Source organism: Mercurialis annua, linkage group LG3 (genome assembly GCF_937616625.2).
Source record: "Mercurialis annua linkage group LG3, ddMerAnnu1.2, whole genome shotgun sequence".
NCBI lineage: Eukaryota > Viridiplantae > Streptophyta > Magnoliopsida > Malpighiales > Euphorbiaceae > Mercurialis > Mercurialis annua.
The window spans coordinates 14497300-14503088 of record NC_065572.1 but is presented as its reverse complement, the minus strand read 5'-3'; positions in this window follow the sequence as shown (position 1 = coordinate 14503088).

Below are 5789 nucleotides of genomic sequence, written 5' to 3'. Positions count from 1 at the left end.
TTGAAACTCCATTTGAATGCCTCTCGGCAAAGGAAGGGGAAAGGTATTAAAAACTCCATGCTAGGGGTATTGCCAAGCCATTCAAGATTGATTGGAAGGCTATGAGGGATTTGGGGATTGAAGAGGATGTGAAAAGGCACTTGGATGTGTTGGGATTGCGTCACATGGCGGAGCTTCCGCATGATTATATGGAGGAATTAACATATGAAGTTTTCTCCACAATCAAGGTGGCGGGTGAACCGGGTGATATTATATTTCGGATTAGAGGAGCGGAGTACTATTGTGATGCTTATACGTTGAAGACGGTGTTCAAAATGAGGGAGACGGGGTTGACTAGTATGCCAGATGATTTTGATGCGGATGCCATTTGGAAGGAATTGTCGGATGAGAACTTCTATGATCCTCACAAATCGAAGGTGAATGAGGTTAAGGACACCGCTATCGTGGTGGTCCTAAAGTGGTATGGACATTTGTTCATGGGGCGAAACGAGTATTCGAAGGTGGCAAAAGAGGATTTGCTTGCTTTGAACTCCATCTTGCACCCGGAAAATGAAGACATTCGGATCAACACCGCATTCCGTTTGAAGCATATGTTATTGGAGGTTCCGACTAACAAGACAAAGAAAATAGGGTTTGGATGGATGATTTTACACCTTTTGAGGACTTGGGATCGCGACCTCACGGATGAAGACTTGAGTCCTTTGGTGATTCACGCTCCGAGGCTCCTTGGGATGGATCATTTGAAATCGGCTTCTTATGTGCACGAGGGTGAGGTGGTCCTCTATTACAAACGTGCAAGTTGGATTAGTGGACATAGAACCGATGCGGCGTTTAGAGCGGAATTTCCAAATGCGGGTGGAAAGGAGGATCGACCGATTGCTGGGCTGGTAAAGGAGCGTGTGAGAAAGAAGGGAAAGGAGAAAGTGGGTGCTACATCTCAACCCGAGCAAGCCGCCGAGGGGCCCGAACCCGAGCAAGGGGGGCCCAATGGCCGTCTCTTGACCATCGCTTCAATGAATTGGTGGAGCAAAACTGCCGGGCTTGGGAGGAGCAACGATTGATGCTAGAACGGATAGAAGTGGCGCAAAAGCGTGGAATGGCGCGTATTGAATACAAGCAAGGGCGCTTGAAAGCGAAAGTGGAGAAGCAAGATGAGAATTTCCGCAACTATGTGAATGGCCAAAGAATTTGTGAATGGATCGACACTCCACCTCGATCTCCCGCCACCCTGGAATTCGACTAGCGAGATTTATTTTTTCTAACTCTCTCATTACAATTTCTTGCTTTATTTTATATTTCTATGCTTTAAGGACTAAGCTAGAAATAGTGTGAGGAGGGTTGTGAAATTGTATCTCGCTCTATCTTTATTGCTTTGTGTTTTATGTTTTTATTGCTTTATGTTATGTCATGTGAGTCTAGTTGTTGTAGGATGTTTGAGTTGCCTTCTCTAAACCTTTGTACCAAGCTTGTGGAATGATTTTGATGAAAGATTAGTGAATTTGGAAATGATTTGAAGTGTATCAACTTTTACTATCTCTCGTACTTAAATGTCATAATGCATGTTTCTAGCCTAAACAACTATTCTTGATGCTTGCTTAATGAAATGCAAATTGGTATGACATGTTTTGAAGGGATAGTGGTGAAATTGACCTTTAGTTGTTGATTCTATACGATGGTTTAGCCTAATACGGATGCATGATGTGTGAATTTTTTTAAAAAATTTGTGTTAACGTAATTTTGGGCATAAGTGGCATGAGAACATAGGAATTGAGCATTAGGCATAACACCACATATTTATTTAAGTTTTTCGAGCCTAATTGTTCGGAATTCCTAGAATTTGCTCGGTGTCCATTCAAGATTACATTGTTGAGTGATTGATGATTAGATGAGTATGGCATTAGGTGTAACCAATTCTAGAGACCACTTTGAAGCTTACCTTTTACCTCTAGATAGCCAATTTTGAGCCTAGACCTTTGTTGATATTACCATGTTCACATCATAATTATGTTCTTCGATTTCCACTTTTAATCACCCAAACTTGACTTGAGAACTAGTGTGAGGAGGAGAGAGTAATAGCTTGATGAAAATGAAGAAATTTGAACTTGAACTCCAAAGACAAAACCTACGCCTAAGAAAAAAAAAGAAAGAAAAATTCAAAAAACAAAAGAAAAAATTGAGAAAGGAAAATAAAAATACAAAAATAGAAAGTAAGAAAAGAAATAAAGGCGTTAGAGTGAAATAAGAGGTTCAATTATGCTAAAAATTCCAAGCTAGCCTAAAAGTTCGATGTTAATGTAATAACTAGTTTCAAGTCAAGTATTAGCATAAATATAAACTTGACCTACCCCGACCTTGGCCACGTTACAACCCGTACAAGTTCATATGATAATTGTTAATCACCGAGCTAAGTAGTGGAGTTTAGGACTATGAGCAAACCTATGGGAGTTTCGTGTTGTGTGCTTCAATTCTTTGCTTTAAACACTTGTGTGATAGAGTGATACCTTGTGAGGATTTTATTGCCTTTGTTTCAAAGCTTATGTTTGATTTTCCTTAACTTGCCCAATACCTTGCTTGACCAAATATTCGCATGTCCCGTAGATGATGGTGATAACTTGATTATTCGAGATTGACCTTAGGCTGATGCAATTGCATTCTCTTTGTCTTTGGAATATGTCATTACAATTGCATTGCTCATTTGTTTGCATCGCCTCTAGTTGTTGATGTTAGACATTTGCATTTGTGCATTCTTGATTCGGGAGTTTGATTGTTGATGCTTGTTCATTATTGCCAAGTTTGTTAGTTGTGAGTTGTGGTTTGATGCATTTCTTGCTTGAGGACAAGTAAAGGTTTAGTGTGAGGAGGTTTGATAGGAGTAAAATACTCCTATTTACTAGAGTTGTTCTAAGCACTTTTATGCCATATTCTTTGTGTTTTGAGATGATTTGAGTACCTTATTACGTGCTTTACCTTTTCAGGGCATTCGAGTGTTATTAGAGCGGTTTTGGCTAAGGGAAGCGGAAGAATCGTCAAGGAAGCAAAGAAACGGAATCTTCGAGAAGCTAGAAGCTTGTCTCGATCGAGACAGACACAAGAGGAAGTGTCTCGATCGAGACAAGGCCAAGAATTCAGGCAGTAGCTTTTGGAGAAGCTTGTCTCGATCGAGACACACTCCTTTAATGAATGTCTCGATCGAGACAAAGGATAACTGATGGGCTCAGATTTTGAATTTTGAAGAATCAAGACTTAGGCCCACTTCCTTATTTGGCCAAACACTCATGTAATGGGACGTCTTTTATTTTCTTTTAGGGAGTACTATATAAACCCTTTTATCTCTATTTTTAGGTCACTACCTTATCATTGTAAGAATCAAGTAAAATGTAGGTAGAAATTCCTTTTTCTCTAGAGAATATTTCTAGTTTTAGTGTTCTTGATGTACAATTTCCATATTTTGGGATTTACACCCACTTTAATGCAAGCTTTTATGATTGAATCTTCATTATCTTGTTTATGTTAGTGCTCTACTTTCTAATTAAGGTAATCTCTCTTACTTTCATTATGCCTATTAGTTATTATCTTGTGATTATTGTTAGATTAAGTATGGTTGGCTAAACTCCTTGTTTGGGGGTTGTTAATGTAAGTTGTTAGTTGAATAGGATTGGGTTTGTGCTTGGCTTGTGTTTGTGTGGTTATGTGCTCTTAATGCCTAGGTTAGTGTGATCTATTAACCTAGGATTTGGTTCTAATTAATTAGGCGAGGGTCATTTAATTAGACGGATTTGACTAAACATGAACCTAGGAGCTAATCACGCGAGGGCGGTTTAGGAATTAGGTGGTCCTTAAAGTTTGCTTGATTCATTGTAATTTTTTAGCCTAATCGATATCTAATTACGCAAGGGCGATTTAGACGTCGATTAACTAGTTCATTGCAATTTTCCTAGTTTTAGACTCGAGAGAGCGGAACTTAGGGCTTTCGAATAGCTTGACCCAAAACCGGTGCCATTCAACAATCCCGACTCCTAGGATACCTCCGGCTTAAGTTAGAAACCCTTGAACTTACTTTATTTATTGTTTTAATCTCTAAATTAAACAGTCGATCATTAGTTGTTTGTTTGATAGTTTAAGTATTGTTTATTTAGTGTAATTCTGTAGTTGTTAATTAAAAGAAACCAATTTCCTTTCTATCGCTAGACGAATTAGGAATTGAATGAAAAATCATTCTCGCTCAATCACTATCTCTATGGGTACGATAACTCGGACTTAAAATCCACATTATTACAGATTGTTAAGTAAAATTATCAACACCACCTTGGTTGGCAGAAGCGAAAGTTGAGCAGTTGTTAGAGGTTGATGGTTTGGCTTGGGATGTCGGTTTGTGTTGGACCTTTGTCCTTTCAAACTCCTTTTGTTTTGACTTTGACAATCAACTATGAGTGATCTAATCATGTTTATTAGTGTATAGGAACTCATAGGAACAATCGGAAGTCAATTCGGAGCTCTCTAGCAAAAATCGTGTTTTTGAGTAGAAAGCTGTCCAGTAGCATATCTCGCCCGTGATGGATTTCCATCTCGGGGGCGATATATATCACGGGGGCGACGCAAATATCACGGGGGCGATATTCGAGCTGACAAAACCCTAGTCGACCGTTGGAATGAATCACGGGCGCGACGAACACATCTCGGAAGCGATAAATGAGACCGTTGAAGATCCAACGGATACATTTTTGAAGACCCAATGAAGCATTGACACGTGGCTCTAGCCGTTGAAGGTTTTTGTCTCATTCAAATATCTCGCCCGTGATCCATGCATCACGGGGGCGATATGTGTGCAGAGATCATTTTTTTGTTTTGTTTGTTAGTGCTTTGTTTGGGGATTGCTTTGGGTATAAATATAAACCCATTTGCAATGTTTCGAGGTTAATGATTTACACACCTTGAAACAACAAACATACATTTTTAAATCACTTAGTTTTGTTGTAGTTTTGAAGTAATCTTGGAAACTCCTAATCATTGTGAGTTAGAGTTTAGCTTTGAAAAAACTCAACCCTTGTAGGTTCTTGATTATCCTTGAAAAATCAATTGTGAGTTTGAGATTATCTCTAAGAAATCTCTTTATAAAGTTGGTGCTTATCTATAAAGCACAATCCCATTTAGTGGATTCTAAAATCTCAATCTTAGATTGAGTAGTGGAGTAGGATCGTGAGTTGATCCGAACCACTCTAAATCTCTTGTGTCTTTAAATTCTCTTTTCCGCTTTAAAGAACTTAAATTTCCGATTCACAAATCAAAAACCGGTTTGCCTTATAACCCAAAGGGTCTTTCAGTTTGCTTCAAGATATTTTTGTATCTAAGGATGTGTCTAGGATCCTAAACATGCCTGTCAGCAGCCGGAATACTTTTGATAAAAAAATTCTGTTCGAAGCTTCTATAGATGCATCTGCGGTGACTATAGGGGATCTCAGTGTAGTATTTGGAGCAGAATTTGTAGGATTAAGGCTCCTCTTCACATAAATAATTTTCTTTGGAGAGTGTGCTCCGAGTATCTCCTAACGGACGATGCTTTGGCAACTCGGAAGGTATTTATTTATTCAACGTGCATTGTGTGTAATTGTTTGCATGAATCTCCACCCCACGTCTTTTATAATTGCCCTGTTGCTATTGAGTGTTGGTCATTGGCAAAAATGGTGGTCTCGCTGGGTGGAGGTGAAGATTTTGTGGAATGGTGCTCTGATTGGTTATCCAGGCTTAGTTTGGAGGAGGCTTCTCTTGCTGCTTTTCTTTGTTGGTATATT